A 26,332-nucleotide genomic window follows, 5' to 3' on the forward strand; every position below is an offset into this window, starting at 1 on the left:
AGTGAAATTTACCGTTTTTTCTTAAATTTTTACACTCGCTTTGTTTTACTTCTAAAAACGTGTAGTTTTCCTTTGTTGCTATGCTTTTTATGCTTTTGCACTCACTGTGTTGCTCTTTCTGCCGGTTTGCAATCGCTGAGGAACTCGATTAATGCTAATCTATATCTGCGAACAAAATTTAAACTTTTGTTTAAAGTGCAGACGTCTCAATTTCGGCGTGACGTCATTGACGATTTAAATATAATTTACTTAGCTACTTATACAATAATACTCTCAGATATATTTTATGTTACCTCACCTTAAACAATCAAACGTTAGCTCGCTAATCTGCTTGCGGTTCGCTAATAAATCATTGACAATAATTATTGCGGTATTTGCAGATTAGACAGTCGCTGGCAGCTGAGTGCCACAGGATATTGTCTAATGCTGCGCCAACATAACCTCAAATTGTTCATTGCTTTATTCATTTAAATGCACAATTTAAGACTGACTTGTGCTTCTGGGATATTTTGTTCGGGTTTAAAGAGAGGACAGTGTTGCAAGAGTTCCGAAGAAAGGTGAAGACAACAAATGTTGAAGGAAGAGAGCTCTAAGAACACTTGGTAGATCGTCTCATCATTGAATAATTTTAGACTAATGAGGTCGGCATATTCCAATGACTATTCAAATAGGTTTGTTAAGCCTTAAGAGAGCTCCGGTAAAAATAATATTAAATACCTACAAATGTAAAGGGTTTTGCAATAAGTTTTCAAGTTTTTAAATAAAACAAAAACGAAATTTTTTATTCCTGTGAAAGTACATTTGATGCCTTTATGTATAAAACTCAATTTAAGTTCAGACACTGAACCCAATTTTCGACAGTTTTCAAGCATAAATCGGCCGATACTGCAGCAATTCCACGTTCGATTTTCGTACGAAGTTCACCAATCGTCGCTGACTTGTTGGCATAGACCATAGACATCACGTAGCCCCATAGGAAATGGTCTAACGGCGTCAAAACGCACGATCGAGGCTCCAATTGACTGGCCCAATTGACTCGGCTAATTGACATGATCATTTCGTGAGATAACACGTTCACCAAATTTGGTTTTCAATAAATCGATTGTGACATTCGCTGTGTGGCTTGTGGCGTCGTCCTGTTGGAACCACATATTGTCCAAGTCCATATCATCCAATTCGAGCTAAAAATATTCGGTTATCACTCAGCGGTAGCGATTCCCATTCACATTAACATGCCGATCTTTATCATCACGGAAGAAGTCGGGCCAATTATGTGGCCGGTCCATAAACCGCACCAAACCGTATTATTATATTTTCGGGATGCATGGTGTCTCATGGAGTACGTGTGGATTGCTGTCTGACCAATAACGCATATTTTGCTTACTGACGAAGTCATTCAGCCAGAAATGAGCCTCATCGCTGAAGATGATTTTTCGATGAAAATCCGGATCATTTTCAAGTTGTTGCTCAGCTCAAATCACGAACATACGGCGATTCTGGTGGTCAAGCGGCTTCAGATCTTGCGTCAAATTGATCTTGTAAGGATGTAGTCCAAAATCAAATCGCAAAATTCGCCACAACGACAAGTGATGCTCAACGATTTGACACCACGATTATGATGACCATAAATTGGACGTGGCGTTGAGACCACTTACTCCGAATTTTGGTAGTGAAGTTTAATAATTTTGACTCGTTGTTGGGTCGTATATCTTTCAATGATGAAATGACAAACCTTAATGAAGTTAAAAGTCAAAAGATCTTTTGCTTGTGTAGCGTCCTGTTTGAAAAACTATTTATTATTAGGGAGCTCCAATTGGATTTATTAAAACCAAGCATCCCATTCGTCAAACTGCTTAGCATTTATTCGGATGAAACCCCTTTTAAATCTTACTAGGCTAAGGAGCTCATCCAGTACTTGATGTGGAAAGCTTCCGAAATCAATTAGTGAATATTTCTAACACCTTTGAGTGATCGACAGAACCAAAGCTATACGAAATACTGTCCGGTTGGCAAAAAAGACTTAATTCAATCTAAAGTAAGGGTTTTTAAAACGAAAATTTCGAAGTAGCTCAAACCAAGGACCTTCCCTACTATCTAATTTTTCTAACATCTTTCCCTCTGGATATAACTATCTCTCTCTCTCTCTCTCTCTCTCTTTCTCACAAAAGACTTGCCACATTGTTCAGTAAGCGAGCCTCTGCTATTGTGACAGGTATACAATTGCTACTATATAACCGATTGAACGCTAAATCCATACATTCACAACAATATTTCCAGTGACTTTTTCCCCTGCAATAAATACAGCTCTGTATTTATTTATTATTATACAATATTGATTGAAAAATAAAAATTGCAAACAATAAATTTCCGAGAAAACATATTTATTCGCTTTTCAAATGACAGGCGCGCGAGCGGGCTCCACAGCCATTCAATCAATGAATGCGACACCTTTTATCCTTTGTTTCCTCATTAAAAATTCAGTGGTTTCATTTTTCACACTTTGACTGCAAGTGGACAGCGGCGCTGGCGCGTAGGTGTGAACACAATCGAAGCGCGCTGCATTGACGTCAACCAGGCAGTCAGGCAGTCGGCAGGCGGTGCGTCCTCACTGGCGCACATAGCACATAGTGGCGCACTGTGGTGCTGCGTTGCTGACGACTGACAGTGGCGTTTAAAACTGTGCGCCTGTCAGCGTGACATACGAGAGCGTCATCTGTGTGACTGAGTGTATATGTGTTTGTGGATGCGCTTGTGAGCATACATGTCCTTTGGCACCTCGTCGTCATACACTTCAAAAAAAGTGGTGAAGTGAAAACAATACTTAGTTGTAAACTAGACTACAACAACAACAACACAAATATATGTGTTTTTGTAGAAAAATTATGCATCGCAAAGCGTATGGAACACAAACTTATTGAATAACACAACACAAATAAAACAGATGTTGTTGGGCAGGGAAAGTGCGACGTATCATGTCCCTGTGTTGCTCATGGCACTCACACACTCACTACACACCTTGATAGCTGAGAGCACATTTGTTCGCACTCTGTTTGGTGCCCTGCTCATTGACTTCGTCCTGTGTCATTTTAGTCTGAATCTGCCGTTAGGGGAATTGTTAGGTGAACGTACAAGCGATCGAGCGTTACACATAAGGACTACGGTGTTGCGACATGAAATGACGCAGGGGGCACGCGCACACGCTGACACACATACGTTTACTTCTAATGTGTGCGCTTCTAATACTGCTCACCCCTGTTGTTGTCAGTCAACATGCTCGGGGGGACACGTGTGTTGGTGAGTGAGCGTGTGAGGTGTGTTTGTGTGCCTTTAGATAGCTATCGATGAGAGAAGTGTTATGAGTGGTCCGCAGGGGAATCCAGTGGCCTGTAGGAAAATTCAAATAGTCCAGGTCTTTTAAACTCCCTTTTTAACTATATTTTTTTATCGATTATCTGCTAAGTTAGCTTGGAACTGTTGCAAAACCGGAGGAATTATCTATCGCCAATAACAAAATTACTCTCAACTTCATCGAGTTACTGAGAGCTCAAGGTGTCAGATTCATATTCAAAAGGTAAAGAATACAATCTCCTCAAAGCCGGAAATAGTTTAAAAATTCCTTTAAATTTCGATTCATTTAATCTACAAATATTTTGACGTTTTTTTTGGAGAGTTAAGATTGCCATCTTGAGAATTGTGGTTTCAAAATTTTCCTGAAATGGATTCCATGATGATTACGGAAGGTATTTTCAATTAGACTACGTTACTCGGTAGGTCTTCGACAGTATTTCAATTGAACTTGAAGAACACCCCAACCTCGACCGAAATGGTTCGAAATTTCTTCGAAAGTATTTTTGAGAAGAATTATCTTGTCATAACATCAATTGAACTTGAAGAACGCCCTAACCTCAACCAAAATGATCCGAAAGGTCTTCGAAAGTATTTCTGGTAAGAAAAATCTTGTCATAATATCAATTGAACTCGAAGAACACCCCAACCTCGACCAAAATAATCCGAAAGGTCTTCGAAAGTATTTCTGATAAGAAAAATCTTGTCATAACATCAATTGAACTCGAAGAACACCCCAACCTCGACCAAAATAATCCGAAAGGTCTTCGAAAGTATTTCTGATAAGAAAAATCTTGTCATAACATCAATTGAACTTGAAGAACGCCCTAACCTCGACCAAAATGATCTGAATCATATAAAATTCCTACAGTGCCGAAAGGAAATCCTAGCTTTTTTCCTACAGGGTATAATTGGTATATATAGTATGTACGTAGATGTATCATCAGCATATTCCACATGCACTCATCGCATACCAGTTAGTAGTAAATACCTCAGTGTCCAGTGTCCTTTTTCTTATCACTGTTACCTTTTCCCCCCCGCTCTCCTAACAGCATCGCTGTGTGCGTGCGTGTGTGTGTGATGAGCGTACGCGCGTGTGCGTTTGTTGACTTCTATAATATGCTTACTATTATTGTTGTTGTTGTTGTTGGCCATCGCTGCCACTACCGCGGCTGTTGCTGTGCTGCTGCAATGTTAAAGGCGATCAATTATCCATAATTAGCCAAAAATGCCCCTGAAGGCTGTTAATTAGCGCAACAAAGATAATCAGAAGCCAATCAGCTCTTTGACCAGCTGTGCATTGTTTAGCTGTCATTCTATAAATTTCGTACGAAAGCAGCTATTAAATATTGACTCCATATGCTGGTGGTCGTCACACTGAACGGTATACTATGTAGTCGCTTGGAGTGCATTAACCTTGGCTTAGGGCAGGAATAAAACTGTTTTTTCTTTTGTTTTTGTTATTATTTTATTAGCATAAAGATTAGCTTGTTCGTGCTTGCTCTTGTTGGCCATAGTGTTATACTTTATTTATTGTCGGCATAATAAATTTCGGGAAATTAAATTTTAATTTACGCTTTTTATGGCACTAATTAAATTTTGGAAGCAGAAAGCTAGTAGAAAGGAATTGGAATGTATTAAAATATGTTTTTGATGATGTCCGATATGCTTCTTTAGTCTTTCACTCTTCTTTGTGTTTATTTTTCTGAGAAAAACCTACGAGGCGCCGAAATAAATTAAATTTGAAATTTGCTGGCGAAACTCATTATTTTGAAATGTTTTTATGTAAGGTTCTTAGAAGCTTTATTTATAGTAGTTATTTGCTTTCCTTTCTTTCTTTATGAAAAACTAAGAGTACTAGATTATGATTGGTTAATTCTAATAATTTCCTTCGGACTGAACGGCAACAGTTGCTCAACCTTCATACCGAGCTTAAATCTATTTTAATCTGCGAAACCTTAGTTGAACTGTTGTTCAGTTGTACTCTCTTCCTCTCCTTAGCAAATACTGATTGGCTCAAGTTTTTCTCTCTTTCTCTCCTTAGTTTGTATTGAATTGCACTGATAACAGTCTCGTTTCGATTGAACATATAAAAGGCCGATCGGTATTACCATCATCCCAACTTTCAAAAAGATGTCGTCACAAGAGGAGAGATTATTATGGTAATATATCTCATTTAGATCTTATTTTTATTATAAGTTCTGAAATCTATAAATCTGTTTCTTTAAAAAAAAATTCGAAAATTCTATAATAATTAAATCGAAACATTTTCTGGGTTTTACATTGGGTTCGTTTTGAAGATATTCAAAATGAAAGAGTTATATGTTATATTTTAAGCTTCCTCAGATACAGTTTGTGAGATATTTTCTTCATATAATATGTCTTAGATTTAGCTTGGTTTGGAATGTTCTGAGTGACAGGCAACCAAATAACACACTCGGTTTCGGAGATGGGGGCTCTTGATCATCAGAACCCTTGATTAACTGGATGCGGACCGCAAAAAATATTCTCAAGCCTCAAGTTATGGATTCTAAAATAAAAGGTCCTGATTAGAAGTTATGAATTTAAAGCGCCTCGGATAATTCTGAACAAGCAATTTCAGTAGGATCTCCAAAAAAAGGGTTCTTATACATTTTTGTTTTTTTTTTATTTCTTTTGATATAAGAATTCTGAGAAATAGTTTCTTAAAACTGGGGTGTGAATAATCGTAATAGCCAATCTGCCAAAACTCCTTTAAATATTCAAAACAACTTTCAAAATCATATGTAATCGTGGGCTTGTATTATATGTTCATGAAAAAGTACCTTGTTCGAGTTCATGTTAGTACCGAGCCACCTAATTGTTCACAGAATCTGTAAGATGATGGGTGAACCAATGCAGAAAGTTTTTGTTGTGTAAAGTTCGAAAGTCAGTCTAAAAAATCGTTGGTGAGCTCTTAGATAGTCGTTGGAAAGTCATAAAAGAAAAAGGAGGATTGTTGGCATAAGGATTATCTCTTCTTTTCTACCTTTAATATATCATATCTCTCTAATCCGCATTTGCCTTCCAGTTGATCAACTTCTATCAGGATAGAAATATAGCGTGCTCTATTTCCCTTCTTCTATCGCTCATTGTTGCCAGTTACCTCTATATATTTATATAGTTCCTCTTATTTAGAAAAAAAAAAAGTTGCTTAAAGGTAGCTTTTGTTGATGAAATTTCCAACTAAACTAATACCTAATTTATTAACCCCACACACAAACATCACAATGCACAGCCTACAGTCATCAACTTCAGATGCGAACTCATGAAATATGGAGAATTCGCTTTCAGAAATAGCCACCTTACGTCAGCAATAACATGCAATATGGCGCTGCTGCCTCAACGGACGGACAGTAACATTTGTGTGGAGCCGGGGTGTACGCCCATTAGAATGTGAGAATTGAGTGAACCAGATGATGTTCATAATTTGAATAAAAACGAAACAACAACAACATGGCAAACACCTTAAAGAGCCAACTGGCTCAACACAACAACCGAAAGGATACACACGTGTGGACCGCAATGTTGCACATACACATTTATATATTTAGTTCATATATATATGTGTCTGTATGTGCTTTTAAATATTTATTTATTTATATATATAGGCTGTGGGTGTGCGCGCGTATGTGTGCGCTTTAGTTTTCCGGTTGGTTTTGGCTCCACAGACAACAACCGCAGTTTTGACACCTCGTTTTACCCACATATGACAAGGGATCGGCAGAGACAAAGTAGCTGGAGTTCGGTTTAAAAAAAAATTGAACCAGCTGCTGGGAATTGCTTTAGTTGGCAACTTTATTTTATTCTCACATTTTCGAGTTATTTTAAATTAATAAAGCATTGCTTCAGGAAATGTTTTGGAGAATAACAAATTCTAACTATGATGAGTTTTAGTCGAGGCTTTGTCAAATACCTAATCTTAACCTCTCTTCACATATTACTAAATCTCTAGATCGAAATAAGGATCCGTTACTTGAAATGGTTCCGTCCACTTGATTCCAGATACAGAAAGGAAATTTATAAAATTTATCGGAGCGAATTGAATGTATATTTATTTCTTGGGATTATATTTTCTTAAAACTAAGACTTCTCGACGAATCGCTAGAGACACAATGCGATGAATTTCGAAATATACACGTAATAATTTTGCCAGCTGCCTTTGAGTATTTTCATGTTTCGGAATTAAAGCTATAATCTGGACGGTTCCCGATTTCATGCACAGAATTCCAGAATAAACACTGATTCGATCTAACTAGCAGTTGAGATGTTGGAGAACAATAGATAGAGTATCATAAAGGTTCGCTGGGTTTCAGGATCCTACCTGAAATGCAGGTACATATTTTATGCACAACAAAAGACAGGTTACGCCTTTAACTACTGGACCTTTTTTACCTGTTTCCATCAACAAAATTTCTACTATAAAAAGATCAACACAGGTGAGCAAAAGTCATACAACTACAAACACTCGAGGAGCAAACATCCAAAAGCTTAGTAGTAAATTATATAAGAAATCTTTCAAAAGTATGGCACCCTACGAAATCACATTGACACATATAGCTAAATACAGCGCAATAATCACAACTGAAAAGAATGAAGATATCACAGAGCTTAACCAACCAGGATTCTACAAACGCTTCTGTGCGGCACAAGACTTCACGGAATTGATAGAAGAAGATGTCAATAATAATGAAGCGATTGATTACAGCGAATGGGAAATGAGAATTCACGCAGATCGACGGTCTTCAACACCTCGTTTAGGTTCGCAACAGTCAGAGATTTTGGTTGTTCCATTCGAAAAGGAGGATGCGGCGTTGCTCATATTGATGGGTCACAGGATTATCGAGTCGGAGTATTAGTTTTAGTCTGTTAATATTTAGGGAGGGAAATTATAATTGTTGTTGTTAATTAGTGATATTAAATATTAATATATCTTTAAAAGAAGACAAGAGAGAATTTTATTTTTTTTTTCATTTATGGGAAGGTTTTCATTGGTATGATAAAAAGTCGTTCATCGATTATATATGGAGGAAAAGGTTTACTCCAAGCGGGTGGAATTAAATTCGAGTTATTAGTCGAACGATGATTTCACAAGCGGTCGGTTCAATTTAAAAGTTTCGGTAACCTGACTTTTACCTACTTTATTACAAGCTTTACTTTGTAATAACTATTGTTATCGCCATGAATTTTTGGCGAGGACATTTGCCCCATTTTTTTACCTAAAAAGAGATTCAAACAAACATTCGTACCACCTCTCAGACTAAAAGGCCATATATTTAACACTTCTCCAGTTCTATTAGACGACGATGTCGACATTGATTCAGCGCCAACAAATTCACACGCTACACTCGATGTTTGGTGAACTAATCGGCAATGTCATTGACTCAATTGACTATCTGTCAAGCGGCGCATTGTGTGCTCATTAACGCCCAAAATATAGACACATCTAATCTAGCGGCTAAATCCCTGTTTGTTAATCAGGCTCTGATACACACACACATACTTAGATGCAATAGCGAGTCTGCAACGCATGTCTGGCTCGAGTGAACCCACACACACACATGTAACAGTGGGAAAGTGTTTGGCGTTAGTCCCGAGGGTGCATTTGTTCGGTTGGCTGTGCGCTCGTTGTCTCGTATGGCACATCTGCAATGTCACAATCGCCCCAAAGTTAAGCCCCTGTTTATGTGGCCATTCAATTTTGCTCACTGCGGCTGCGTACGTTGCTTAGGCAGCACATATGTATATGTAGATATGCAGAATTCTAGTATTGTATGTTTGTATCTATGTCTGCACATGGAATTCCCGTGAATTTCGATAGTATCTCGTGAGATTTGACTTTTGCTGCGTCATGCAACCACAGTTGTTGCATTAAATTATTACAAATCAGATAAAAATCTTTTCACTTAGCCTATAGTACCTCTAGATTCGCATTTTTTTTTTGGTTTTAGTGTTCGTCTCATTAGCGCGAGTTTTTGAACAATGGAAATTTTACAGAATTAAGAAGTTGATTCGTGGGTTAAGACAGAACATACATATTTTTGTTTAATGACAAACAAATCTATATTCATTAGAGAACCAGTTATAAAAAGAACCCGGTAAATGCCTGTTATCAATCAGCTCTGTCTCAATAGTGCGTTAGAAAATCTATGAGAGATTTGTCCTTTAATTAAGGTTAATTAAGGAAAATAAAAATTATTTAATAGGGTTTTATATGTGATGGCTGCATTAAAACTTTTTTGTGGCGTAAAGTGATCATACGAAATGCAAAATATTGTATGATATTAAAATATATAGAAAACACAGATGTTTGGATGGCTGAATTGAAATATAAAATATATTATAGTACACCTTCAGAGGAATTTCACCTACTCACTAAAAGTTTTCATCAGAATTGTAACTTTATCTACTACGAAAGGTTCGCTAAAATATATATTTTCTTAACTTCTCGGTCATCTAAATTATTTTTGATTTGCAAATTAATACCCGTATTTTCTATAATATATAAAAAATAAGTCAATGAGCCGATATGTATCTCAATCAAAGAGTGCGTTCCGTTTTAACCAAGACGTTTAATATTTTTCGTCAACCTCCTAAAAGGCGGCCGATGTATAAGACTTTTGTATCAAGTTTATCTAGGGAATTCTAACTGGTCCCATCGGCATCCACGAGGTTTGGGTTTGATTAGGGTTTGATTTCATCGCTCTGAAGAAGTTGTCTGGAAGTAGACGAGGTGGAAATAACTGTTGTATGTTCGGGGCGCTTTGTCGAGTTTAAATATCTAAGGGGTTTTTTCTCGCTTCAAAAAGGACTCTGTCTTATAGTCTAAGTGTGTTCCCCTTTTGTGAGGAACAATAATAGAGCCCAATCTAATATTGGCAATTTTAATTCATCCCCAGAAGCGTCCTTGGTGATTAGTCGCTCACGAAGGAGACACAAATTTGAGTCGATAGGATTTTCTTAAGTTTTCCTTTTCTTTGATGAGACACATTTTGATCTCATTGGTATCGCAAGTATCAAGTCTCAATCGATCACTTAGATTTTGTTCTGCAAACCTCTAATGAACTGAAAAATCTTTGAAATGTATATCCAAACCATGCTCTAAATTTGACTTAAGAGGTACAATGTAAATAATCAAAACTGTCGCATTTGGAATTTCAATAATTCTGAAATTGCTGACAGAAATGCTTAAGACCTTATAGAAAGGTTAAGTTAAGGTATTATTTTTAAAATATAATGGAAAACCCTTATCCTTTAATAATAAAGCTAAATTCTTTGCCATAATATTATATTACATGCGTTTGATTTCTTCTTGAAAACCACATTCTAAAAAAACACCCATGCATGGCGGAAAGCTATCACTTTATTGGTCAAACTTTCTCCAACCCAATTAAGGATTGTTAATTGGCAACCTCGGTCATGTGACTATGTTAGGCTTCTTTTTATTGGGGTAGGTCAAGTCTATGGATTATGTTCTGATAAAGCAGCCATTTTTTAAATAAAGGACACCCACTCTATATAATGAGAATAAAAAATATTTGAATTTGAAGTAAAAGACAACTCCTTGTTATCCTTGCAAATATGATTGTTTGTAATCAGAATATCTTAATTGATGTTTTCTCCAGTAACAGACTCTATCAACAGCGACTATTCACTGCAAAATAAACTATTCGTTTCTGTTAAGACATTACATTATTAGAGAGAATACTGAGTGTAATGCTCACGACACATTTTGCCTTCCACAACATATTATATATTACAAATGCCACAAATGTTGCAGCAACATTGTTGCCAAAGCAAATATAGTGTTGCTACCACCAAATAAAGCGCTCAACAGCAGAGAACTTCTAACGATTGCCATTCTTCCAAGTTCACTGGCTTAACAGTGACGAACGACGCATCCCAATGAGTCGGAACAGAAATGTTGCATATCAAAATACACACACACATATATACAAACGACTATAATCAGCCGTTTGGCGTGCGCATCGCCTGCCGCAGTACGACGAAGTTAATGCTGGTCATGTGCCATTGTGAGCGGAAAATTAAGTGAAAAACAGTGATGAAAATCGAGAAAAACGAGTCAACAAAACACGAAGTAAACATTTGCACACAACGCACTCGTCGTCGTAGTCGTGACGACGCACACGCACACACACACATACAGAAGCACGCACAAAGCAAACGTCAGCATACAGGCGCACGTCGTCGTCGTCGGCAGCGCAGCCGAGTTCTCGTGTGTCTTCCTTCGTATTAACATACCCTGCTGTCGCTGTTAACTCGCTGTTGCTGTGCATTCGGGCGTCGCTGCTGCTGTTGCTTTCGTTTTCGTACGCATTCCGCTTGGCAAGCGCGGCGCTGCCTGCGTCGCCGTCGCGCAGCTGTTGTGTCGTGTCGTGTGGGCGCTCCGTCGCCGAATGTAAATATGTTGTTGATATCACAAAAAGTATCTGCTGGGAGATTCGTGCATCTCAGTTCAAATTCGTGGCTCGTCTCCGTTACAACGTGCGTATGCGACACGGCGATACGGTAAAGAATTTTCAATAACGCATTGCTTACCGGAACATTTACGGTGTAGCGCTACTATTAGCGTTAGTGCGATTTGTGAGCGCGGTGCGGTAAGGCAATTGTAGTCTAATAAAAAATCGAAGGTCTAATAAGAAAAATATTTATATTTTATGGACCTTTGCAACTAACGGTAATTGTGTTGACACAAACAGTTATTAGTGTATGTAGCAGCCTGCGCCTTCACCTCCAACGGAAGCTGTGCTTCGTGCTCTATAACAATATTTTTCGTGACTTCAAAATTTGACAACTCAAACCATACAAGCATACAAACGGGCGCGCGCGCGGGTGTCGCTGTGTGTGCGCGTGTGAAAGTGAAAATGTTTATTGTGTGATTTTCGGTGCAAAGGCGAAGAAGTAGACGTAATAAAAGCAACAACATTCAAATTGAAAGTTTCCACGCTAAATAGGCGAAATTCCTGCTCAGTGCTAGGCAGGTCACAGGCACAGCAGCTGCCGCCAACGAGAAAGTTCAGTGCGTGAGTGCGTGTGTGTCTGAGCTTCTAGCCAACTTCTCGTTGCTCAGATGTGTTTGCTAACGGTGAAGGCGCTGTGTCGCCGCGATATGGACGCGTCTAAATGCGTATGCCAGCGCCAATTTGAAAAGCGAAGCGGAGCGAAGTGTGTGTGTGTGTGAGATACTCGTTTGCGTAAAAATAAACACGCGCGCCAAAGTAGAGTGGAGTGGTGAGGAGAAGAGAGCGCATTGATGCTGCTGTAAGAAAAAAAATTGGGGCACAAAGTAAATTATGTATGAAAAACAACAACAAAAACAAATAAATAAATAAAAAATAAAACTAATTATAAATAGAAATAAGTGAAGGAAGCTGTGGGCAGCAACAAAAAAACAACTTGTCATTAAAGCTTACAACAACAATAATAACAACTACTATAAATATGTACATTAAGTTAATGTGAATCAAAAGCCAAAACCAAAAATCAAAGTCAAAAAGTCTGTATCGTTAAACAGTTTGCTAATAGCCTGTTTAATGCATGAAAGGCAACAACAACAATAAATATATGTGTATATATATATTTTTAGGCAAGTGTATAGAAGCAACTAAATATATGAAACATACCTTACAGATGCGTATAAGTAACCAACGACACACGGACTATCCCCAAATAACCCACAAAAACAACAACAACTACAACAACATATGTGTAGCACATATAAACGGTTGGCAAAGTTAGTGCGCCTTACGGTCTCCTAAGTGTTTTGAGTGACTGCAAATAAATAAATAAGTGTAGATAAAGTGAAAAGAAACCCCAAAAGAAAAGAAACCAAAAAAATAAAAATAAATAAAAAAGAAAGCGAGCCGAAAAAGCGGCTGATAAGCATTGTGGGGCTTGAATAAATACAATTTGAGCGAATTTTGGCTTAAAGCCCATATACACATACATAATAACGGTACATTTGTGTGTATATATAGAGCCACACGACCCATTTACCGTTATTTAACATAAAAAGTGCTTAACTGAAGTTCAACGGTATTTACTTCTTCAATTTCTTGTTGCAACAAAATCATTAATATTCGTTACATACAAAAAAAAAAACAACAACAAAAACAAAAAAATATTTGTTGTAAAAAATAAGTAAATAGTAAGCGGTGCGCCGCCTTCCTGGCATTTGTCAGCTTCAATAAAATTCGCATTAAAATTTGTGTGCAACATTGCAACAATATCGTTGTTGTTGGTGCCGTAGAGTGTGGCTGACCGCGCGTGCCCGCCGCATGCAACAATTTCAATTTATCACAATTTGTGTGCGAGTGATTAGTGTAGTGGCCAACTGGCCGATTGCGTTTGGTGGTCAGGCTGCTGATCCACACTCGGCTCAGTGTGGCAGTCAGTCAAAGTGGTGCTCAACGAAAGTGAAACTAATAACAAATAAATTATGCTACAACAGTAACAACAACAACAAAAACAAGAGTACAGCTGAGTGCATTTGGTGAGTGCCATTTTACCGTTATGTTTATATGTAAGTAGTATATGTAGTCAACATCATGTATGCAAATTGTTTTTGTAATTATGGCGCCTTGCGCTTAGTGCCTGCTCCCATAAAAGCCCACAGTTAGGCAGCGTGTGTACGCTAAAAGCGCAGTAAAATGCTTGAATATTTTATGCGCTGTGGTCGCCCGTATTTCCTAAAGCACACACAAAGCACAAAGCTAATAATAATTAGTCAACAGCAAGCAGCACTTTGAAGTGGTTATTTGCTGCTGTGAAAGTAGTTGAGTGCGGTTGTTGTTGTTTTTGCATTGCGAACATTGCTTTGAATTATGTAGATTATATATTGCTTTAGAAAATTAAATACGAAGTCAGAAAGGGTGGATAAGTTCTGGATTTTAAGAGATGATTTGATGGATTGAGCGAATCTTATTTAGTAGTTAGCAGAATTTTCACTTGGAGATGACTTTAAGCGGAAAATGTTGACGTTGGGTCATATTGACGCGTGAAATGTTAAAATTCAGTTTTTATCATTTAAAGAAAATAGTAATAGAAAATACTCTCGATTTAAATTATTCCATCACAAAAGTTCTATAATAAAACAAGGCAGAGTTATCTCACCAAAGCGATCTCACGTCATCATACAGGGTTATACGATAATTATTTCATCTTGTAGATTTTCACTTGAATGGACCTGAAGAAAATATTGATACTAGCATGTCCATTGCCTCACATAATGGAAACACTATCTTGAACTGTGCAGGGACATATTTGTTTTTTAATGTTTATTTCACCAGAGTTTGTAAAACATTTTGAACCATAATTTTTTTTCGATTGAGTCGACTATATGTATTTTACTTTGCTATTGTGTAATCGACCGACAAAATTCAAGAACTTTTAACGAAAATTTGTTTTTGTCAATTAAGCGATTGAAAAGCATTCACAGTCGATGTTTGAGCGATTGATCGACACTTATAATCGCTGCTGTAGTCGACAATCGTTCGGTCAATAGGGGTTTTACTAAATTTTCATATCAAATCTCTGTAAAATCAGATAAATTTACCATAAGTCACTAAAACGTTTTATGAAGCTTCCATAGTGTTCTTAAAAATAGCGAATACTTATCTCTCATTTCTAATTGTATCAAATATAATTACTTGAATTGTTCGACAAAAATACTTAACTGCTATAAAATCAATTATTTTCATTAAATCCAGTTATGATTAAGAATTTTCCGAAATATAACAAATGGCAAGCAATGTTTATCACTTTTTACTGCAATAATTGCATAACTCAAAAATACAAGAATTTCAATAAAGACTGCATAATCCTCTTTGAATAGCTTTTTCTCAAAATAATCTGGTTTTTTGTAGGAAAAAAAGAAGTATAACTTGATACTTATTCAAAACTGAAGGGGGTGGCAGCTATTATTACTACTAAAGAGGATATGATACATTGCCATATCGTCGATTTTATTTGCTCTTTTTCCATAAAACGATTTTATTTGCCTGATTTCTTCACTTAATTTGAAACTCTTTTCAGTTGAGGTCGTAGTTTTCTACCAATTTCGAATATATTTCTAAATATCTAAATTTTTTTCTAAATTCAGTTTTATCGTTTTTTTTTCTATATTTGGTATTACCACCATTTTTTAAAAATTTCTTTAATCTCTTTTGCTGGGATTTTTGCCTAGGTTTTTTTGAATGATTCTTGTCAATTAAATAATAATTGTATAATTAGTTAATTGTGCTATTTTATTGTAAATTAAGAGCTGCAAATATATTAATTGACCAATTTGCTTTTACTATCATTGAATAAGATACCAATTGAATACTAATTGGGCAATTAATTAATTTTTCTATTATGGTAAATTAAGAGATTAATGTTTAATCTGCAAAAATGCTGTTTATTGTTCAATTAGGTCCGTTAGGAGATGGTACATTATCATCAAAATATTTATTGAGTTTTCCAATAATATTTATTTTTGACTTATGTCTCTCTTCTGTCAAATATTTAGTTAAGTGTTTTGGTTGCGCAACATATAGATTAAAGTAAATATATCAATACTACATCTATTTTTTCATGTTAAACAAAAATCAAAATAAATAAATAATTATTTGTTTATGAATTTAACAAGCCTACAATGAAAACTCTTTTTGTAGAGGATTATTCTCAATTTTTTTGAAGCAAAATGCGCTGAATTGCTGACAGGCAATGCCATATTTTCAACAAAATTCAAGGTTCACTCGTTTGTAATTTATACAACAATCAATTTTACGTTAAGCCCTCCAAGATGATGGCTTTCAACAAAATTGCAGATATTTTCGCTATATTTTTACAAATCTGTGCGTATGTTTGTAATACAGTTATATATATATGCCACTGACTCAAAAATATGAATGCCACAAATAGCTTTTCTAAAAGAACTTGATTGAATTCACTTCTTGAAAAAACAGCACTAACAATTGAATTTACTCAGTGAACGCTGAGTGAGTAGTAATAACACAAGAACCCCTTTTGTTGTTAGTGGAAACTCACTGCCTGATTCGGCTACGCTTGAATGGGTTTCTGCGCTTTAGTGCCACCAACAAGCCATCAATCCTCAAACTATATTTTCTATATGCGCAGACACACACACAAACAGAAGCGTGTTCGTGTGTTGAGCCGCGTTTTTGCTTACACCGCCAACGTTGCTGCAGTAAATCAAAACCAGAATGCCAATAAACTAAAACTATTTACCTATTTGCACATAACGAATGAGTAGTAAATTGAACGCATGCAGGCATAGAAATAGAAGTGAAAAAAAATCACAAAATTCATAGTATATTTTAGGGCGCTTAAGCAGCGTAGCACAGCGTTAGGGAGACAACAACAAGTTCATGCAGGCAGGCATCATGTGCCACTGTGAGTGAACACGCATAAAATTTACATTTCGAAAGTGGCATATAACTATATATGAGATGGATACTAGTACTAATGCATAGAAGCATATACATACATACATACATATTTACATATATTATATAGTTTGCTTATTGTATGTATATCTACCATGTCAAATGCTCATAAATATGAACAAATGAGTAGTAAAAGTGCGTGCGGTTATTCTCACATGGATGTATGTGTGTTCCTAAGCATATATATGTCCTTTATCGTCATAAACGCCAACGAAAGTATGATGTACGACTCTTTTGCAGCGCATCGTAAACACAAAGTCATACCAAAAACTGCCAACAAATAACACAAAAACAACAAAAAAAAAAAAAAACACATAAACAACAAGAAGACCTAAATACAACAACAACAACAAAAATATTATATGCAAAGCAGCGCTTGCGTCTAGGACGCTGACTTGGCGCTAACGAAAGGACATACGCAGCAAGGATGAATGCTGGCTAAATCGCATATATACACATATGTTGTTGTAAACTATATATGAATGTTGTTGTTGTACACTACATATGTTTGTTGTTGTTGTACACTAAGCACATTTGCTGATGAGTTAGCGAAAATGTTGAGCCAAAAGCCGCAATTGGATTGTGCCACCGCGCTGCTAAGCGCTATTCAAAGCGTTTTTGAGCGAAATTTTTTTTCTCAAGATGCGCCTAATAACGGCAGAAACTCAGTTATATGCATGTGTGTCTTGTGGTCGCGAATTTCCATATGAGCTGGCGCATATATATTTATGTATATATATATACTGTGTTTGCCGTTGAAATGAGCAAACTTTACGACCACCAAAGTGCATGGTTAAAAATTCAACGCTTTCAACTCCATATAACAACATAGTCGTAATAAAACTAACTAAAATTGTTAACCATAAATTAGAGCGTAATAAAACATGCAGTCGCTAAGCTTTGAAAAACCAGGCAACACACAAGCACATAAACACATACATACACAGAAACATATATATGTATATTTGTATATGAGTGTTACACATGTAAAGTACACAAACTCGAAATGAAATCCATGTAAATATAATAAGTAAATGGCAAAATGCTTGTTTTTACGGCTTTTGAGAGTTAATTTACTTTAGCAACACTAATTGCGCGCACGCGTGTATATGCGTGAGTATGGTTGTGTGCGTGTTTGTCAACTTCAGTACTATTTGCTGGTTGCTGTTTGCTATTTGTATGACATTAATTTCCAAATATATAATTTCCGCGAAAAATACATGCCGTTTTTATGCGCTGCCGACATACAGTGCGTGCTAAAAAACTGTGACCTTTTTAGGAAAATAAATTGGCAGGAGTGCCGTTGAAGGTTTTTAGAATTTCAGCAGTTAAAATGCATGAAAGTAATGTTGAAAGCAGCAAAACATAATCATTTTAATGTGACGCTAAAAAATTTGAAGGACATTAATGTAGTGAGTGGTGGAGAGAGGCACTAAAAACACGAACAAAAATAAAATTAAAAAAATTAAATTAAAAATAAAATTGAAAAAAAAAATATTTTGTAGGCAACTACTGTGTAAAACGCTGTAATTTATTTATGCTTTGTTCACTTAAACCTATTTGGCATTGTACATATATTTAGGCAACCACCTACTGTGTTGACAGTCAATCTCGAATATTTACTAATAAATTTTAAATTGCACTGGAAAAAATTTGAAAAAATAAGTTTATTTGCTTTAGAATTAAGTGCATATTTACACAAATTAAAAAAAAATAAAAATTTTATATGAATTATGATGCTGTTAAACAGATTATTTCCCAACTTTTTTTCGCTAAAAAATATTATATGGAATCTGGATTCCATTAAACTTTATGAATTTTATGCGTAGATAATCCATATTATTGTATTTAGTTAAAGGTTTGCGATTTAGTTTAAAAAAAATTTATAAGCGCCTAAATGTAGGCAATGTTTTTACGAACTTTGTTACTAATATTTAATTGAAATGACAATTTTTTATTGCAAATAATGCTTAATAAAACTGGAATTAGATAAAAAATTAAAATAAAATGGTTTGTGGCTGTGATAAAAATCGATAAAATATAAAAATGTATATCTGCGCCTAAATGTAGGCAATGATTTTACGTTTTTACCATAATTTAACTAAAAAATATGATTTTGCCACAAATTATTATTTTTTATTATGAGAACAAATGAGTTGTGGTGTCCCCCTCTCTCTTTGAGTTCATTATAAATCTACATATCTAGTAAAAAACCAGTATCAACATATATATGGTAGCATCGCACAATTTCAGAAACAATTTAAAAATATTAAAAATTTTGCATTTTGTCAAAAATAATGTATTTCAATACATCAAACATTGCACTAAATTAATCAAAACTCAATCAAACTGACAATAAAAAAAACTCAAAAAGAAATTAGGCAGCTTTGCAAATATGATATGTTACCGAAAATAGCACAAAAAATATTTAAAATTTAATTACTCAAACCCACAAAAAATATATATTTTCAGCTCCGTAAGCTTCATAATATTTATTGCTAATTTCACTGGATTTGAATTGAAGCTGATATTTACATTTCATTTGATGACGGCAGACTGCCAGCTTGCATATGCATATTAGCAAATAAGTGAATTACGTGCAGGCAAATATATTCAAATACATAGCAGTGAGTTATCAAAGGCGTATTTTAGAACTAGAATTTATGGACGAAAAACCAACTGGTCTGAAAAAACAGATTTATAAAAAAATTTAGAAAATTAGTGCAGAGAGAGTGTATATTAAATTCAGGAATCAATATTTTTTCAATAAAAACCCCAAAAGAATTGAACAAAAATAAAATTTACAATGTTTATGAGCATTAAAATACAACTGGTCCGTTTGGTACTAGTACGTAACTAGTTCACATTTCTTCAAAAATTGGCGATTTATACTAAAATATTAAATTTTTTAAGAAAAAAATATAATTAAACTTGCGTGGCATACTAGTTATCAAGTAACTAGTTTGTAACTAGTTACCCTCACTTCAGCTATAATAAATATCTATAATGTAGCAACTAGAAACTATGCACCTAACGGTAAATTACACACACACAGCTATTAGCTATTTAAATATTTACACTGAAATAGTATTTTCAAACGGCTTATCGCTTTTCGTTTGCTTTCTATCAACTGTGTATGTCGAGCGTGCAAAAAAACACTTGTCACTTCTAAATGAACTTTTGCCAAATTACTTATTCGAATTACATTATTTATTTGATATTTTTCATGACAGAATTTATTGAAATGCATATCTAGTTATAGCTTCCCTATATATATGCTGGTCGCTACATATTTAACTACTATGCAAAGTAGACAATTAGTATAACGAAAATTACATTTTAAATTAGAAGTACACACAGCCATGCATACATTCCATTGTATTTAACTAGTGTCTCGCCTAGTCGCCGCTCATCCCCCAACCACCCACTGACTGACATTTCGCATCGAAATGAACAGACAATCTTCAAATGGCCTTGTATTAAATTTTCACAAAGTACATACAGACAAGTAAATATATACATATATGTATGTTTGTTTGTATGTGTGTCAGTAGCAATTCATTGTGTTGTTGTGCGACCATAAAACCGGCTTTTGCGGCATAACACATCGTCTTCACCGTGGCGCATCAAGTGTCAGACACAGCCAGCAGCGGAAGACAAACGAAATGTGAGGATAATATTACCATTTGGCTGGCAGTTGCAAATTAATCAATTAATCAAGTCTGTTTGTTTGCTCAGCAGTACATGTCATCATATACTGAGGAATATGTCATGTATATATAAATAAATAAATTAAATTGTAGCTCTGATTTATTTGTATAATTAAAGAAAATTTTGTGAGAAAAAAATTATAACAATTTGTGTTTAAAATGCATGAAGAATTTAATTTTTTTCTTTGGACTAAGGTCAGTGTATGTTTCCAAGGTTTGCAAAGTCAGAGTTATTAAAATTTATTTTTCACATATCTTCAATGTTGGCTTGAATCACATTTGAATCATTTAATAATTAATTAAAGTTAATTAACGCTCTAGTGTTCTTTCAAACATAATAGTTCTAGTAATTTTCAGATAACAAAGCATTAAAGAAAAATTGTTTTTTTTTTTTGTTAGAAATCTGACTTATTAACGGTATCAGATTTGTCTCTCATTTAAAAAAATATTATTTTTACTGTTCATAAGGCCACATATGATTGATTTAAACTTCATTTAATTTACTTAATTTATTTTCTTATTCGTTAAACAGTTAGTACCTAACAGTTATTATTCAGTTGAATCATTATTACAAATAAATCAGCCAATTCGATACACGAACTAATGCATATCTCAGTCTCCAGTGTCCAGAACCAGTTAGTTTATTTAATGAGATTTGGAGAGCGTAAGTTAATCGGTTCACTTTTCAACACCGTCTGATTGTGATTACAAAGATGTAAGCTAATATTCTTTGGCCTTAGCCAACTGACACAATATTCGATTTCTTAAAACATAAATCCACCCTGCATACATCATAATTGAAACCGAATATGAAACGGTGTGGTACGATTATAATAACACTACGTTGTGATGAGGGGCTTCCATCTATGATATTCTCTGTTAGTGCCAATTTGAAGAAACGAAGTACTTGCAGATTTGATTCCATGCTTTATATTCTTAAGAAATCTATTAATTAATTCAAGTCTACTGATAGTTTTCAAGTTGTACCGCAATACAGATTTTCCAATGCTTTAGAGTTCCATATATGTAATGGTTGTGAACAAGAAGTCTAATATCATTTTCACACATGAGTTAATCGATCAATTTACCGGCCTCGATCAAAGCGCTGATGTAGATCGATTTACAATACAAAAGAAAAATCTGATTTAACTACATTAATTTTAAATCGAACACAAATCAAGTTGAAACTGGTATGCAATTGTTGTCCACACAGGAAATTTTGTTGTTTTTATTGATAAAATATCAATCAGCTAATGGAAATTACCAACTTCTTATGTATAGTAAAAATAAAATTGTATAACAGCTAAACGCTAATCGAGTAGCCGGCTGTGCGAAAGGCAAAAACAGGTTTCTCAATTATAATCGTAATGTATTCAATTAATTGAGCTGTGCTATAATAGTTGAAACGGGTTCCAAATGCAAACTGCATCACAGTTCTTGTACTGACTTAGTCTCTCTTTAAATATCCTTTCAAATTATTCTTGAACTAAATTTCATACTATCCACAGCTCGTTTAGAGTAGTACTTTGCGGATTCTATGAAATAATATAGTTTTATAGAGTTTCACAGACTTTTTAACGCTGATTTGAGTTTAATAGGGGCTAGTTTATTCAATAAGGATTAAGAAAGTTTAGATCGCTAAGTATATTATACGTACAGATCATCCATTAGTCAATTTGGTATATACAATTAGTTGGATGAATTTACCTTCTGTAGAAAGTCATATTACATTACTAAAATTATTCTCAAGTCGGTTGACTAGCATTATAATACTACGCAGTGTTCTTTGTGAAGGCATAGATTGCTAAATAGTGACTAAGGATGTGATATAACTCATGATTTTACCTTTTAGTAATACTCTGGGCAATATTTGTCTAGGTAAACTACTCCACACAGACATTCCACTCTACACCTCAAGCACACCACCATTTTTCTCAAAATTTTTTGCAAACACCAATGCATGCGGTCGCCGAAAATCCAGTTTACCATTGGATTTGCCCAAAAGCCAAAGCCCAAATGAAGTCAGCAACTCTGCGCGCAACGAAATTCGTCGCGTGCACTCAAAGAAGCTTACACTGACTACGGCTGGGGGGTTTTGACTTTGTGGTCTGCAAGCCGGCAAGGAACTCACCTCTCGCGCGCGCTGATAATCGCTGCCGCGTTGTTGCTCTGACTAGCTGACCAATGCAGCGGTTGATGCGCGGTTGACATTTGGCCAGTTAACCAGCTTTCGCTTGGATATTTCGTGAGTCCAGTGTCAAGCGAAATCGTTGATCTATGCAAAATGGCGCCAAAAACTCGAAGCCAAAGCCCTTGCAAAGCAGATACGTCAGATAGTGAGTATATGTATAACTGTGTATGCATAAGCGCGTATGAGCCAAAAGCAATGAACGCCATCTCTCATACTCATGCACATACTCACATAAGCGTGGTCATGAGCAACACTTTCGGGCGCGTAACTCACAACGTAATGTTAGTGTCTAGTCGCAGGATAAATATGTTTGTATGTGTGCGGTTATATGCATATTAGATGTACTGTTATAATCGCTTTTGTGTATGCGTGTCTGCGTGTGTGTGTGTGTGTTGCTATGCTGAGAAGTTTAAGCTTTACGCTATGCTATGCTCTCGTCCGCAGCGTTGTTCATTGTTGTTGTTGCTTATGCGTGTCCTTTTGAATAAATTAATGTCAAAAGTGCTTTCGCTTTTGATTTTGATTGATGTTAGCAACAACAACGGCAATGCGACGACTTGTGCGAGAAGCTGGATACACCCACCAACGCACACATATATACACATATGAGTTGGAGACACATATATGTACATACTCATGTATGTGAAGTAACGTCATATAGACATAGCATAGCATCACATAGCACAACATAGCATCGACTTTGCTCTATTTTTTGTCCCAGTTTATGCTACTATTGTTGCTTTTGTTGCTGTTATAACTTTTTTTGCATATCTGTGTGTGTATGACGTCAACTCGCTGCCCTTCCAGAAACGGAAAAGGATAAGCAACGCTCGTGCGTCTGTTCATCAGTTCAATTCATTGCCTCTTCAGTAGTTTTCGTCGCCGCTTTGGGTGAATGCATTGCACTCTGTTATTGCTGTTGTTATCATCTGTGCTTCTTGTTTTGTGTTTTTCGTCATTTTGGGACTTCCGTCCGTCCATGGGCAATGCCCGTCTACTGGGCTGGCTGTGTGTGTGTGTGTAGTGTGCTTCGAACGGTTTTATTGAGCTTAAGCTTTGACTAGTCTTTATTCATTGTGTGCAATAGCTGAATATGGTTGTTAGTCAGGGCGGAGCAGCCGCTTGAAGGCTGATGAAAGCGAACATAAAGCAATGTCAGTAAGCAACGCAGCCGAGTGTATGTGTGTGAGTAAATGTGTCTGTCTATGAGTGCGTCAGCCTCTGTATCTGTGTGTGCTTTACATTGTCAATGTGTCAGTGTATTGAAAAATGACGGAAATATCTTTGTACTGAATAGTCAGCGCCGATATGAGGCCGTGCCGAGCAACGGAAGTCTGTTGACATCACAAGAATCGAGAAATGAAAACATTTGCAAACTAAATTAAATTTTAAAACTAATATTAACTTTATAGTTTTGTAGACAGCTAGTTGCTAGTAGCAGTACAGTTTTGAGTGGTTAAGTTGGAGCGCGTTGGAATTTAGTTGAAGAACTGCAGGCAATGAAGTTTAAGTGTGTGAATTCAGAAGTAAGCTGAAAAAGTTCCTTAACTTTATGAGGAGTGTCTGTGGAAGATTTTTAGATACTTAGAATACTTAAAAGTGGGGTTTTAAATATGTATACACATTTTCCAAAAGAGAATTGCCTTTTTCTTAGTGGATAGGACTCCGGATCCCCATGTGCGATATAGGTGTACTTTGCAAAGTCTTTCGGAGATTCTGGAATGTTGAGAAAACGATGTCCTTACCATCCGTTTTATTCATTTGAAGAACCCTTGCTTCTTCCTTCTTTTTTAAGGTTCCAGGTGTTTATTCATTCCGAAAGCAGAGAGGCAATATTGTCCTTGGATTCGATGACAGTGCGCTCTCAGCTAGTAGGGGAGTGTCTAACATCGTTATCAGTACCTTCAAACTACTTTATAATCCGACATGTATGGGTACCCGGTCACCGCGGAATCGCTGGAAACTGCAAAGCGGATCAGCTTGCAAGAGAAGGTTCCATAGCGACATTGACGCCTGAGCGGAAATTTGTGGGTAGTCCGTGGTCCACTTGCGCTAGAGCGTTGGACGCACTGACTTCGAGTGAGCTCGCCAAACGCTGGAGAACAACCAGCACCTTCGCCGTAGCGAGGTTTTTCTGGCCCGCAGTGGATCGAAAGCGGTCCTACCAGCTGCTGTCGCTTAGTAAGGCTCATTTCTCCGCAATCATTGGTGTGCTTTCTGGTCATTGCCCAATAGGCATTGTATTCGCCAGACTTAGGTTAAAGCAGCTCGGTTGGCACATCTTCGGCGAACCCAGTGAAGTGACTGGAATCGATATTAGCCGACTTAAAAAAATTATCCTTTGCCGTATCTAACGGTCGTAATGATCTGTCAGGAGTTTTTGGGGATCTCACAGAGGACAATCGAATCTGCCTACTACGGAAATCTACCCCTTGGCCTAACCTAATCCTTGATTAAGAAGCAAGCTGTTAAGGAAATCTTCTGCCTGAGATAAGCCCAGTTATTACGAAACTATAACTATTTTTCTAGATACTTTACTCTGATCTATTCAAAGGCGTCTTGAGATTTATGAGACTGTTTGCTTTTTGATCCTGTAGAGATCTTAGCTGTAGATTTTAAGTCAACTAAGTCGCCAGGGCTGAACATATGAAAGGCTGAATATCTAAAAATGATGATGTTAGTTGAAGTCGGTATTTGGAAGACAGATGCCAAAGTTAAGTGGGACTCAACCTTAGATATGAAACAAATTTCCTGCTAAAGAACTACATAAGTCCTTTAAAAACGGTCTATGAACATATTTTGACTATTCTTAGTAAGGTTCCTTGCCATAAGGCAAGGGTTCAGGTCCAGGAAAAAAAACTTGAAATCTATCAGAAAGTTAGACTAATTCGGTAATTATAAAACAAAGATTTGCTAATACAGTTATATTTGGAGAGAAAAATGTATTCAAAATTAGAAATGGAAGTCTTTGTACTGTTCTTCATGTTCAAAGACTTCAACCTTTCAAGAGTAAGAGTTGTGACTACGTTTAACACTACTACAGCATCGCTAAAAATACTCAATACCATATAAATTTATTTAAATTTTTTTCAATACCTACCATTTATACAACAACAATACACAGTTAATATGATATACACTTCTTGTCGTCTTGCACTCAGTCTTCTCCGCACATTCCTCCATCGTGTTCAAAGCAACATAAAATAATTACTTGCTTTCTAAGAATTCTCTCGACAGCTATTTAAAGCCAACAATTACAGCTGAAAAGCGGCGTTGAATAAGAAACTTCTCATCCGCGCAACTCTGGAATTTGCTTACTCGAATATCAATTGGACGCTGAAAATGCAGCAAATTGCCTCATTTAATATATTTTTCTACAATAACAGCAACAACAAAAAAATTCAATAAAAATTGTGAGAGTACAAAAGAAAGCATTCTATGCATGTTATTGCTTAATATTTGCAGGATTATTATCCTTCAGCGACATTTGTATCATTTTACCTACGCACATATGCGCCCACACAGCTATATACATATTACAATACAGCCTGGCCTTTCGAGTCGAAGTCGAGCGGAGTATATGCGTACTCTCCTGAATG

The 26,332-nt window shown here is 36.0% G+C and overlaps 1 protein-coding gene across 3 annotated transcripts in view; it reads left to right on the plus strand.

Annotated features, from left to right (window-relative positions):
- Positions 1-26,332, plus strand: part of LOC105211383 (hemicentin-1) — a 454,397-nt gene that overhangs the window by 239,490 nt on the left and 188,575 nt on the right. For 2 of the 3 annotated variants that reach the window (XM_029039671.2, XM_054226375.1), the window contains exon 1: positions 10,703-13,876. The exons of the other annotated variant lie outside the window; for it this stretch is intronic. The gene's annotated coding sequence lies outside the window, so the exon portion shown is untranslated. Of the gene's footprint in view, positions 1-10,702; positions 13,877-26,332 lie in introns of those variants that run through there. 3 annotated transcript variants of the gene reach the window in all.

Source organism: Zeugodacus cucurbitae, chromosome 2, assembly GCF_028554725.1.
Source record: "Zeugodacus cucurbitae isolate PBARC_wt_2022May chromosome 2, idZeuCucr1.2, whole genome shotgun sequence".
Classification (NCBI taxonomy): Eukaryota; Metazoa; Arthropoda; class Insecta; order Diptera; family Tephritidae; genus Zeugodacus; species Zeugodacus cucurbitae.